This window comes from Nilaparvata lugens, chromosome 7 (assembly GCF_014356525.2).
Source record: "Nilaparvata lugens isolate BPH chromosome 7, ASM1435652v1, whole genome shotgun sequence".
Classification (NCBI taxonomy): Eukaryota; Metazoa; Arthropoda; class Insecta; order Hemiptera; family Delphacidae; genus Nilaparvata; species Nilaparvata lugens.
This window is the reverse complement of record NC_052510.1, coordinates 33,417,591-33,432,262: the sequence shown is the minus strand read 5'-3', so window position 1 is coordinate 33,432,262 and position 14,672 is coordinate 33,417,591. Positions and strand designations below refer to the sequence as shown.

At 36.0% G+C, this 14,672-nt stretch overlaps 1 protein-coding gene and 1 long non-coding RNA gene across 2 annotated transcripts in view; both read right to left on the bottom strand.

Annotated features, from left to right (window-relative positions):
- LOC111051514 overlaps positions 1 to 14,672 on the bottom strand; it is a 319,540-nt gene that overhangs the window by 84,752 nt on the left and 220,116 nt on the right. The window lies entirely within an intron of this gene.
- Positions 3,885 to 13,049, bottom strand: LOC120352375. Its single transcript, XR_005571810.1, has 4 exons — positions 12,979 to 13,049; positions 12,796 to 12,875; positions 9,250 to 12,263; positions 3,885 to 8,361 (listed from the first exon to the last, which is right to left on the bottom strand). It is a non-coding gene; the product is annotated as an uncharacterized LOC120352375 (long non-coding RNA).

Genomic DNA, 14,672 nt, shown 5'->3' with positions numbered 1-14,672 from the left:
TTTACTCTATTCCTCAGAAGCTTATGGCAACACTGGACATGATGTTGAGATCGCATCTATAATTGAAGAGCTAAAAGAAGCAAAACTAATTGTTTAGTGTTACGATGACTTTGCATCGATTCGGTCGGATTGATACACCTAGTAGTGCTAATATTACAATATGCAATATTGACTCAATAACACAGGAAATAATTGAATTGATAAATCAGCAAGGAATCAGTGAAGCTGTGAAATTTTATTTAGATTCAAAAATAACCAAACTCGTTTCGGAAAATACTAGGAATATCGGTGTGAGCATAATTGAAAGAGAACATATTCTAAGTTCATTACAAAATTCTTGTGCCAATATTGATAAGCTATTGCAGAGAGAACTCCAACTTTAGAATCCGCTCTAGGAGAAGTGAAAACTTTAACAGACAGCTTTTCATCCCAGTTGATCAGTATCAAAAACAATAAAGTTGATAAACGTTATTTAGATAAGAAATTAAAAGCCATATCAGATAAAATTAAGAATTTGGAGGTCTTGGACAGAGACTACCTAAATAATAAATTAAAACAGCTTAGTACAGAAATTTTTACTAAAGTAAATGAAACACAGCCATCACCAATTGATAAGCAATATTTAGAATCTGCTTTGCAGAAATTGACTAGTTCTTCATTAACAAAGGAAGAGTTTGAAAAATGATTATCTGAGATGGCGAGTGCAATAAAAGCTAATATTATGGATGGTATTGAACAATTCATTACAAAAGATGCTATTGCTATTATGATTAATCAAATTGCAGACAAGTATGCAACTGAAAATGATATAGGAGATTTTATTAAGAAAAACAAGATGGAAGTCACTGTGAAAAGCATTTGTGATGAAATAGCTGAGGCAATTGAAAATTCAGAAGAGGGGTCTGTTATGAGACTGCAATGTTTGGCTGCATTCATAGATTATCTTAATTTATTCATCCATAAGATAGCTTATGATATCGTCAGTGGGTATGCACATGTTAGTTTTAATATGAATTGGATAGAAGCTAAGCAACATAACCTTTCCAAAAATCAGGTTGCAGAAATGATAGCAACAAAAATGGGGTTAGCATAATATAAAGGCTTTCTGTTGTCTCCGAAAACATAAACTCTTGTGAAAGGATAACACTTGGCATATGAGGGAGAAATTTGAATTTGAAGTACAGTGAACTTTAATGGTTTTCTTGCTAACACGAACACATGCTACTTCAAGATGATAAATAAGAGTCATTATACATTTTTTTCATGCGTCTATGATTGATTAACTGAATGTAACAGTTTTTTTTTTTTTTTTTTTTTTTTAATGTAGGAGTTATATGAAGGCGTTCTCTTATCTATAGAATTTGGGAAGGGGGAAACATTCAGCCACAGGGGGGTGTAGCACACGCGTCACTTCACTGGGGAAACATTCAGCCAGAGGGGGGCATAGCACACGCATCACTTCTCTCTAAACAGTCGAGCTGATAAGTTCACAATGTCTCACTATTTTGATTGGAGAAGTTTCAATGAGTTCTCTGTAGAAGCAAATCCACTAGCCGATTGAGGTTATGAATTTTATCCTTTTGATTGGTTTGTAGTAATGAAGGTAACATTTGCCGATAATGGCGAAATTCACCTTAAAATGATTGATATTGATAGTGAAGGTGATTTTAAACACACTATTAAGTAACCAAAAGAATATTCAGCGGTTTTGAATGAGGATAACGTCAGAAGTTTTAATTCTTGTTCATGGGAATTGAATGTAAGTGGGAATTGCATATTCTTAAGAGAGTTTCATGGTAACTATAGGTGTTGAGTTTAAGATACCACCACCTGAGTGAAATAGGTCTGAGAATATATAAGTATTTTTAGATATGCTGGCTCATTCCAATTATACTTACATATTGTTGGAGAAAACACTTTAACAATAACGACTGGGATGCTTATACAGCAAAAGAGCTCAATTTTTTACACATGCATAATATTGATAAACAGTTTGATTGAACTCTTGACTGTCAGTTGGAAACCAAGCATAATATGGATATTATAGAACTTAGATTATTGTAGAGATAAGGATTCACTTTAATCTGACAGTATAGCAATAGATTATTAAGCAATAGATGTAGAGAGAGAGAGAGAGAGAGAGAGAGAGAGAGAGAGAGAGAGAGAGAGAGAGAGAGAGAGAGAGAGAGAGAAGAGAGAGAGAGAGAAATAGATAGATAGATGGCTGCCTTTATTTTAACCTGGAGGGCGAAGTTAGGGCGCAGCCGGCAGAGAGAGAGAGATAGGAAATTTCTTAATTCACTTTAATCTGTCAGTATAGCATTAGATGTGGAGAGAGAGAGAGCGATAGATAGGGTGATAGGGGTGAGGCGGGAGGTGGATTTCGAGCAAAAAAGTGGTCTCGCACTGTCAGATCTCACCTACTCATAAGGAACAGTGATTTGCACCAATATCTACATATCCCCTATGTAACCAGTGAAATAAGACGATTGGCAGCCCATCATGAGTCATGTCTTTATCAACACGACAACACCAAAGTCATCCAACTACTAGACAGCACTGAACTCACAAGGAGGTTGAAGAGGACAAAGCCCTTCGAGTTGGTGTAGTGCTAGTGAAGTGGAAAAAGTATAAATTAAATAAATGTGTAGCAAAAGAGTTTGAAGTAGAGAAATAATTATAGATTAGAACTGTAGGCTACACTGGAAGACTTCAGCTTTAAAAATTAATATTATGTTAGGATAAGAAATAAGAGAACAAAATTAATGGTTAGTCCTAGTGACTAGTTTTAATAGAAATAATAAATAGAATTAAAGATCAAATTTTGCAATTTACATTGAATTACTTAGATCCCTCACAAAGATTTTATGTTTGAAGATTATGTCTTCCAAATGTTTTCCGTTACTTCTCATACACTCACTTAAGCTAATTCTAAAATTTGCCATTGCTCACTGAATCATCACTTACATGTGGAATTACTTAAATTTCTAGTTGAATGACTTCGTCTAGTCTTGTGGATTATTGGCTGTTTAAAAACGGTAATCATGTTTATTCACAGATCCTGACAAATGAAAATGTGCCTCGTCACTTGAAAGAATAATGGTATCCTGGTGGAAATTTTCGAGAATGATCTCGTAAGCAGCTTTGTGATATGCCCAATTATTTGCATTGAGTTGTTGCACTAACATTACCTTATAAGGATGGAATGGAGAATTTGTCGAACACTTCGATCATAAATTGCTAGCGCAACAGCATGTTTCGCTGCTGAACGTTATGGAGACCATGTAACAGCTACTCTTTACATGAGTAGTGTTAGTGTTTAATGTTTTCAGGCATTCTCACAGTCCGTTCTCGTCCTGTTGGGTTTGTTAGAAAGCAGACGACATGTTCCTAAAATTCTTTACCCAAAACAAGATTGAATTCCTATGGGGAACAGGCATGTGTCGATTGAAATTGAAATGTCTGTGAAATAAACGCTGTGTTGAAATAACTGAGCTTATTTTGAAATAAGCTTAATCAAAAACGCTCGATGCTCACTTGACCACAGCATACTGGCTAATGAAATGGCATGAATAGACCTGTCGATGTACAACATTCCCGCCTTTTAAATGACAGTGGTGTCATTAAGACAATCACTACAAAATTGTTTGATTAATATGCCAGTCCCACTGGCGGGTCCAGAGGGGGGGCAAACCCCCCCCAAGGATCTTGTCTTAAAAAATAATTAAACAACTAATTGTTGTTTTTTGTATTTTAATACCCAATACTGTATTAATGTACAGGTTATAACCATAAAAAAACACACAATGTTTTCATTAAAAACATTCAAAATTTATTGTGAAGATTGAATGAAATGAAATGGTATACAAAGCATCAATTCAATCATATATGACTCAATGACTGTACCTGTACAGAAGTTCAAAAGCCCTCATTTTTCCACTTTGAGTTCCTCTAGCAAAGAAGCGGCATACTGGATTGTAAAATTGAACCTGCATCTTCTTGTGGCTGGATCAGCCACACAAATTAGCATCTAATACCATATTTTCGTTATATTGTACTATGTAAGTCGAGGAATATAATAAGTAATAACTCCAAAGTTAGATCATTCTTTACAATCTACTATTATGAAGGGATTCAATATAGCTCATATTGTTCTAGTTTATTCAGTTTCATGCATATCCTTAAACAAAGCTGTTAGAGAGTACCCCAGAAAATTTCACAGTTTTGATTACATAGTTTCTAGCATGGACAGGAGGGTCACATCCCTCTAATATTTAGAAAGAAAAATGGTTTATCCCCCCCCCCAAACAATGTAAGTTTGGATAAGTTTGAATGAGTATAGGCCCTCTACAAAATCAATATTTTTTCAAACAATTGAATGACAAATAAAATTCTACTCCATTCCATTCTATTTGTTATTTAATCAAAAACCAATAGGTCTATTCAATTTCAAGGGAAAATTGGAACAATAAGTGGCCTATTGTTCACCAGAAAGACTTGAATGGAACATTTCTTTTCATGTGGAAATTGCATAAAATTGCACCAAATTGAAGGTATATTTTTAAAATTTTCCGGGGGAGAACCCCCAGACCACCCTTTGGTGGGCAGTAATCCGTACCCCCCACACCCACCGGTGATGACCTGGAGTAGATATATCTTGCCATTCATGGGACAAGGTCAAGGTCAACCTCTACCAGACTTCCCATAGGGTCAAAGGTCAAAGGTCAACCTGCGCCAGAAGTCCCATAGAGTCAAAGGTCAAGGTAAAAAAAAGATATACATTAAATTTTTTTTAATTTAAAATAAAACAAAATTAATAAACATAATATAGGAAAAAATCTGAAGACTCTCCACCCTCTGAGAAGTGTATAAATAGTGCAGACACTTGTGCAGGGTCATCAGTGTCCAGACAAGTCACACAAGACACAGGTTATTAGTGTGGTACACCTGTTCAGTTATTAGTGTTCAGTATAGAATCCAGTGTTTTAGACAGTGCGGTGCTAGCCAACATCATTTTGTGAAGTATTCTAGGACACCGCCACACCACTGCCACTTATCATTTTCGATCTTCAATTGTGTGAAAAATAGTACACAAGTGGTTTTTATTGTATGTTTTGAAAAGAGATAGAGAAATTTGTCTTATTCTGCTCATAAAGATGAAGCTGTATTGATTTATATGGCTAATTTTTGTTCAGTTTTGCTACCACATAATGTATTGCATAGCATATTTTGTGAATAATTGCCTTTCTGCCTGTTGAGATCTATGAACAATATGTCAGCTGATTTTAATGATTTTTGTATGGCACTATTTACTCTGTTTAGTGTTGCTACCTCATAATGTATTGCATAACATATTTTGTAATTTATTGTATTTCTGTCTGTTGAGCTCTGTAAACAATATGTCAGCAGATCCATATGATTGTAGACAATGAACTGTGGTTAGGTTAGGTCTGCAAAAGTTACTAGTAACTTCTGCCAACCTAACCTAACCCCAAAATATCGATTTCAGGCATTGTTCTTTCTGAACATTCCAACATCCTATGTAATATATATGATTGATTCTCAGTAGCATATATATAGTAGTAATTGTGTGCTGAACATCTAGATCAAGTGCAAGACATGTCATTCAAGATGGCCATATCACTCTAGATGACTGCCGCCTACATTGCGCTTTATTATCAATCTGCTCATAGGTATATTACACATGAACAAAGCTACCAGATGTCAGCAGACCAGCAGCTCGACAGAAGATTTTGTACATTAGAGGAGACATTCAACAACAACCTTCAGACACTGTTGTACAACAACATTTCTTCACCCAATCCAGCAAAGGACTTCCACTTTATGCTAAACAACTTGCAGTCAAAAATCATCATCAATGTAATAGGCCAGGAGTTTCAAACACACGGGCCAATCAAGGTCAACCTAGTGTTGGAGGCTACATACCAATGCAGCCACCTTGATGAGAAGAACATCGAGCAGGAAGAATTCCCGAATGAAGCCTTCAAGATTCCAAACTAATCAATCTCCAATGTCAACGATCTAGCTGAAATTATCAGGGAGGCATGCAAGAAGCTGTTGGAGGAAGAGGCCAAGTTCGAGGGCAACTCTAGCAGATGTAGCCTCCTCATCATCAACGGTCACCTCATCCACATAAGCAAGCACAAACCACTTCGAGGATCTTCCTACATTGAACAGCCAGCCAAAATAGCAGCAAGAAAGCCATCATCAACCCGAAGAATAGTGATCAACAATGTTTTAAGTGCGCTATCCTTGCCAAACATGTGCAAGGAGCACATCCTGAACGTGTTAACAATAGGTTTAATCAGTTCATTGGAAATACAATTTCAATGGAATATCTTTCCCCACCACAATTAATCAAATCGACCGTTTTGAGAGGGATAATACAGGGGTAACAATGGATATATATGGGGTACATTCCAAGTGTATAATCTATCCAAGACATGTTGTGAAAGAAATGAAGGAGGATCATTTTGATTCACTACTCCTCCATGACAATGATGGTAGTGAAGCCACCACCACTAAGGACAGCAGTGAAGCTATCACCACTCGGACATCAGTGAAGCCACCATCACCACTCATGGAGAAGAGGGACATCTCAACAGCCATTACTGTTTCATAAAAAACTTTGAGAAACTTGTAAGTTCTCAGTTCACTAAAAACAAGCACCACATCATCATTTGTTGCCAGTGCTTTATACACTATACCTCCAACAATAATGGGGAACAGATGATGAAAGATCACAAGGAGTACTGTGCCAACAACCAGACTGCTAGAATCATCATTCCTCAACTAAAGGAGGATGGAGCCCACCAACAATGAAATTCGAGAAACTTTTGAATGATTTAAGCTACCATTGTTAGCCTATGCAGATTTTGAATGTCTACTGGAGAAGCCCGAGGAAGACTGGCAATGGATTGGTAAGACAACTAAAGTGATTCAGCATCACACAGCAATGAGTTATTGCCTCTACTTTGTCAGAGAAAAGAACCTATTACCATCATGGCTGACAATCACTGACATCATCCCTCAGGAACCAATCATCTATAGAGGACCTGATGCAGCAAAACACTTCATCAAAACTCTGACATTGTTTGCAAAAGATCTAGATGAGGTGATTAATCATAAACAGATAAAGTTGCTTCGACTTACTGATAGTATTAAGTTGCAGCAGCATAAATTCTTGCATCTGTATTTGCGGAATTGAACAAATCAGTCACAGAAATTGTGGACTGTTGGAGCAGCCAACATCAGTAACCAGCAAGAACAGAGAACTGCGGGAACTCCTGGGCGAGCCAGTAAGAAATTGGTATTATTATTATTCTAAGAACCACAATAAGGATTATATATCTTGTTATTCATGCTCTACCAACTGCAGCCAAGCAGGGCAACTCGTTATTGAAAAAAAAATAGCATGACATAATCATGGCTTATCCAACGTGGGACTGGTGATGAGAACAGAGCTCATAAAATCATTATTGAGAGTAAATCAGGGCTGTATATCGCTGATAATTATAGACAAGTCGATACAGATTGAGATTTGTTGTGAATGGATGATGAGCAATGAGAATTTACTTGTGACCGCAAGCAATGTAAAAAACCTTTTTTGGGAATCAATAGCTTTAAGCAAAGGAGAAATTATTTTTATAAATCTTATTATTTTTGAAACTATATTTTAGAGATTTTATGGGCCTGAATTGCTGAATTTTATCAAGTCACTAATAATTTAAATATAAGCCAGCTTGAAAATATTATAGGCTACAATCAATAAGCTAGTCGGAAATTGACTTTTGATCCCATTTGAGATAGTATTATTTGTAAAGGAAGGCCGTATAGCTATAAATACTGGCATACAGAGCAAACTGACAGATCTAAATAAGACATAAAACTAAATACAAGTTAAATTAATAAATACCTGACATAGTCCGTGGCTGGAAACACACAGCACATATCCATATTTGTAAATTCTATCTTGTCGACCATTATAAAGGCCTCATTGCATAAAATTTCTCACTTGTTCAAATTGCATTTAACACTCAGTAGTAACATTAACTACACTCCCGCAAATTCTAAAGTTTCATATATGAATGGCAGTTGTCCAGATCCCACTTTGTCGACTCCCAGCACATCAAATCCCACAATGGACGATGTCAATACACCATGAGAGAGGGAACCCGAAAGCATCAAATTGATAGTTTTCGATCCTCAAGGTCTGCAACATCTGTCGTCCACTCAGGTTGAGGCCGCTAATGCACTGCTGAACACTGGGGTAGCAGATATCAACGTCGAGGGGGCGAAGAGGAGCCCACAGATCCAGCGTCCCAGGAGTCAGAGTCACATCTGGCGAAACAAAGCATGTTGTCAGACACGGAAATAGATCTGTTAACAAAGGTAATAATGGACCAGACTAGCAATATATTTAATATTATGCTACAAAATGCGATGAGTGATATAATGCGGGAGATTAAACAAGAAAACACAGAAATTGAAGCTTCAAATAAAAGGGCAGTAGAGCAGGGTATGAAGGAAGCAGCGGATCCAATACAGTCGGTGGAACGTAGGTTGGATGCTATTGACAGCAAGGTATAAAATTATAAATTAGAAGACTTTAAAGAATTAAGGTAATGATAGATTTACAAACTGAATATCAGGAAAAAATTACAACAGGCTTAGCAGAAAGAATAGATACCATTACTTGTGAATTGAATGGAAGAATAGATAATTTAACAGTACACAACACCTCGCAAATTTAGGAAATAGCAACAGGCATTAAAGCCGATTGTCAACAAGAAATTCAGAAAAAGGTTGCAATCACTAACCAGAATATGACCTCTATAGTAGAAAAAACACCAGTACTATTGCAGCTATTCACAGTAAACAGACCAGTATGTATACACAAATAAATCAATTACAAAGTAACCTTAATCAGAACGTAGAATCATGTAAATCTTTGAACGGAGCTCTACAAGTGCAAATATCAACTTTGATACAATTAAACCAAGAGATAGAAATTAACAAAACTACAAGTAATAATCAGTGGCAAATAACACAGGATAAAATAATAGAATTAGAAAATCAGATCCAACAACAGCCTCATAGAATTCAAACAGATAGCATCAATTCAACTGGTATACTGAATGGACTAGGTAGATTTGATAATACTGATTGCCATTTGTAACCTAAACCGTTTATTGACCAAATAAAACTGGTTCAAACACTTGCACCCACCTCTTGGAATATGTGGCAGCTCTGCTTAACCAGCTTGCTGAGTGGCGAACCCCTGTTGTTTTTTCAGAGTAGAGCTCATGAATTTGCATCATTGGATGAGTTTATTGCTGTCTTCCTAGAACAATATTGGAGCAGAAGTAAACAGTTGGACGCACTAGCAGATATCATATCATGCGATTTCAACCCCAATTTAGATGGTGGATATACCACTTCTGTCACTGCCCTACAATTTAAAAAATTCTCAGCTAGAGGAGCCGATTAATGATTCTGCTTTATCAAACATAATCTTGAAAAAACTACCCTTCCGAGTCAGAATGGCACTCGCCACCCAGCCAATAACTGGTTGTAAACATCTGATAAACCATTTATACAGTATACAATCTGTGATGGCAATACCAAATCACCAGTCAGATCAGTCATATACACAAAATCAATATAATTCAAATGTTAATCAGTATGCCAGCCAAGCTTATGAATCGGTACCATATGATCGTTCCCGAATGACACCTCGTTTTGAGTGTTGCAATGACCAGAATCAGAGTAATAACAGGAATAATGGAAATTTTCAGAATCGTTCAACAAACCATTATTCACAACAAGCAAACCGAAGAAATTATTATGATGGCCATGATCATTTGAATGCTAATACCGGATATGCCCATAATAATTACAACAGAAACTATAAACCGCCACCACAACAAATAAGTACAAATTTATACAATGGAGCATGTGGCCCAATTAAATCAACAGAAAACACAGGAATCAACACCAGATAACACACCACCAAACACAGAGAAGACTACATCTAAACAATTATGACTATAATAATTGATAACTACCTCCAATACAACCCACATAAGCTCAGAAAAAATAGATAAAGAAAATAAAGATACCTCAGCCTCATATACCACCTTTGTGAACGATTTACCGGAAATATTATTAGAAGAACCAGAATGAGAACACAGGATGCCCGACACACAGATGCAAGCATATATTGATATCGAGTTATATGGATTGAAGGTTCAAGCATTAGTAGATAGTAGTTCACAATGCAGTCTTATACAAGCGGATGTCTTTCAGCATATAAAAGAGAAAACAAAATTAGCTACTCTACCGCTAACAAATGTATGTGTATCAGGCATCATTCCAGGATGACAAATACATATAACCACCCAATGTTTACTGGAAATGGGCCTTCAACAACAACAATTCGCTTATACGTTTCTTGTATTACCTGTATCCAGTCCACCCTTAATAATAGGCAAGATTTTCTCCAACATTTCCATGCCTGCTTAAATTTTCAAACATTAAAATTTCACACTTTTACCAAATCTAAATCACACGAGGAATCTCAATCGCATTAGGAGACAATATTGGAGACTATTGCATGCTATATGTGGACGATGGATTGATAGCCTCACAAAATATCCTCGACCATTGCCAGCATCTGGATACAGTATTTAGTAGATTGATTAACTGTGGACTGAAATTGAAGCTATCAAAGTGTGAATTTTTTGTAAGTGGAGTTAAATATCTAGGACATATAATTACACCCACTGGCATATCACAGGACCCAAATAAATTAGAAGCTATCCAACATTTTCCATCACCGATCAACTGCAAATAACTACAAAAATTAATTGGTTTTCTACAGTTCTACCGCCATTTTAACAAACAAATGTCCCACTACACTGCCCAACTCAGTCACATATTATCCACCACTAAACCTTGGAGATGGACTGATAATGAAGAACTCATATTTCAACAACTCAAAGAAGCATCTTAAATTCCGTTGTACTAAAACACCCTAACCTGAAGAAACCTTTTTTCTTAAATGTCGATGCCTCAGATTATGCGATAGGTGCAGAGATTTTCCAAGAGGACGATCAAGGAGAGAAAGGAGTGTTGGCATTTTTTAGTAAAACACTCAATTCAGCACAGCGTTAATATTCCATAACTGAGAAAGAACTGTTAAGTATTGTTGAAGTATCCACTAAGTACCAAACATTGTTACTCGGCAATAATATATTCATCAACAAAGACCACAAAGCCTTAACCTTCTTTAAAACTGCCAAGTTAAATCACAACCGCTTGTCTAGATGGTTTCTTGCACTTCAAGAGTAAGATATCGAATTGACCCATTCACCAAGAAAGAAAAATCAGACTGCTGACTTCCTATCTAGAGAAATAGACCCCACATACTGTCAAGATATCAACCTAAAGTTTTTCGCCGTAAATGATCAAGAAAGCATACCATACCCTCCCAATATCCAACCACGTAATCATACTGCCGTCCTGACCCCAGAGAAAATCTGCATCACCCAACATGGAGACGCAAAACTGTCCCGGATCCGTGAATTGGTGGAAGAAGGAGCTACTGAACTGCCTGACTACCTGCTACAGTACACCCACTACAAAGGTTTTATGTTCCACCGACCGGCTAAAAATAATTACAACTGGTGCATAATGATTCCCCCAAGTATAGAAATGGATCTGATAAAAGAGGCCCACGAACGTATCTGACATTTTGGAACAATGAAGACCCTCCACATGCTGAAGGAAAGTTGTTATTTTTAAAACATGCATAAAAAGGTGGCCAAAATAATAAAAGCTTGCAATATATGCCAGAAAGCTAAATATGCACAATATCACATCAGAGGTGAAATGAATCCTATTCTACCTAGAGCACCATTAGAATTAATATCAGCAGATATATACGGTCCATTATCTATGGCCCAATATGAAAAGAAATACATATTTGTTCTTACATGTATTTTTTTCAAAATATACAATGTTATTTCCCATAGGTAAACATTCCCATTAGGTAGATGGACTAATGAAGTGTGAAAGCCTAAACGTATCCTATCTGATAATGCAACCTATTTTTGTAGCAAACAGTGGAAAGAAATACTTCACCTGGCTAATATCAAGTGGTCTAGAACTTCTCTTTATAACCCCAGCGCTAATCCTGTAGAGTGACATATGGCAGAGATCTCTCATTTTATGTGGACGTACTGTAATGTAAAACACCAACAATTGGTTAAATATTTATCATTTCTAGAAGAATGTTACAATAACAGCATAAATGAAAGCACTGGTCATACTCCACATGGAATCATTTTTGGTAAAAGGAATGATACATTTATCGAAAATTAATTGATTTTCCAACCTCAGAAGTTAACAGGCCTAGAAATTCTAATATCCATCATAATGTCCGATTAAAATTAGAACAAGTGGCCAATAATAGAAAGAGATATCATGACCAAGCCTACAAAATATTCTCTTATAAAATTGGAGATGAAGTTTTAGTAAAAAGCCACCGATTATCAAATGCATTGGAAAAGTAACACATGAATTCTTTTTAATTTATTCAGGGCCATTCACCGGTGTAGCCATCTCTCAACACAACACAGTTCAATTGCAAGAGAAAGAAGATACGAGCATTGTCTGGTGAGAAAACATAGCCAATGTAAAACCATATCACAGAATTTGAAGCAAATTTGATAAGAAGACAAATAAAAACAGTATTATCAACAAAATACTGACCTGCCTAAAAAAATTTAGTATTGGATCTTCACCTCATGTCACCCAAATTCGATTTTTAATTTGCTCAAGCCGATAGATACCTGCAACAAACCAAAGAACAATTTTAAATTATTTGTTTTATCTCTATTTATCGATTGAAAAAGGCCACAAGATAGGATATTTGGAATAAAATAAGATAATTACCTTTGAATGGAAAAATTGCAGAAGTAAGGTTAACTTTGAACCAAATGATGAGAAATGAGAATTGAGAAATTGTGATGTAATCCTGTAGTTTGCCAGTGCCAACCATATCAAAAGCATATAGCCCTTCAAACATATGTTTGTAAAAAGAAATTGTTCACAAAGTTATTTATGTTATTTATTGTATCAATTAATGTTATATATATTTATCTAGATGTTTTATATAATTATTATTATCATTTATACATTTTTACCAAAAACCTGAAGCGAAACCAGTTACCAAGTGAGGCCAAAACCAAGAATATAGCAAAGCAAAAAATTGTAAATGAAGTATGAGCCCAAAAATGTTACTCGGATAAATTTAAAAAGAGATTTATTGTATAAGAATCGAATGTTGTTGTTATGATGATGTAAGTTATCACTGCCAAGCTGCAGATTTGAAAATGTTGTATTATTGTTAGAGAAAGGGGAAATAGAACTAAGATGTGATATTTTTATGTTGATAAGGAGGAACTTGTTATTGTATTGATGAGAATCAAGGGGGGGGGGAATGCAGAAAGAGTCTGCGAGTTGTTGTAAAGTTTTGAAAGTGTTTTTGGTGGATATTTTAGGTTATGTTCATGTGTTAGAGGAAGAATTTGTATTAAAAACATTGTTGATTCTCAAAATATTTTGAATTCAAATTCGGGGGTGTTTATATAACAAATTATCTTGAATAGCTGGCAAAATGGCTAAATGAAAAGATTTTATAGGTCTCTAGCAAACAGCTGCTTTGTTATCACCAGGTGCAATATCAAAAAGTTGGAGATTAGATAATAACGGGTATCCTGGCTACAATTCAAACAGCCAAATAGAAAAGAATTTTATTGCTATTTATTGAATTATATGAAATAAGAAATTTTTGAGGTTAGGCTCTATAATACTTACTGGTCGGCAACCTAAATAATCGGTCAAGCCGTATAATTTGAAATTCAGACAGACACCTGTGGCAAATTTTAGTTGTAAACAAATAGCATTCGACCAGAGGATTTGGTAACCACATGGCATGTTATTGTAAAAGGAAAAACAACTTAATGAACTTAAAAATATTTATTGTGTCAAATGAGCATGTACAAAATATGTAAAATAAATGAAAATATTAAGGAAGTATGTGTATTCTATCAGGCGCATGGATACATTTGTAATTTTTGATGAGTCAATCAAAATGCAATAACTGACTAGCGGTAAAAGCTAGTCGATTCAAAAATAAATCTCATTATTTATATAAATGATAAGAATTTGTAAGTTATCACTACTCAGTTCATGTACCAGATGTATAAAATACTGGGTCCGGCAGTCAAACCTGACAGTTTTTAAGTGGGGATAGGTGGTGGTGGGGGTGACTGGGCGGGTGGGGATGGGCGCCATCTTGTTCACCTTGAGTGGAAGTTCATTAGTTCAGTAACAATGGAGCGTTGGACCGCTGAACATCGTGCGTTTGTAGTCGAGACATTTTTTAGAAATAATGATTCTGTGATTCTAACGCAAAGGAGTTTCTGTATACGGTTTAACATTCCCCCTTGTGGTGCGATCCCGTCACGAAACACAATTCTTCTGTGGGTTCGGAACTTTCAGAACACTGCATTTGGAACCACAAAAAGGAGAGGAGGATCACCTCGAACGGTAAGAACTCCTGCTAACGTTGAGGCTGTTCGACA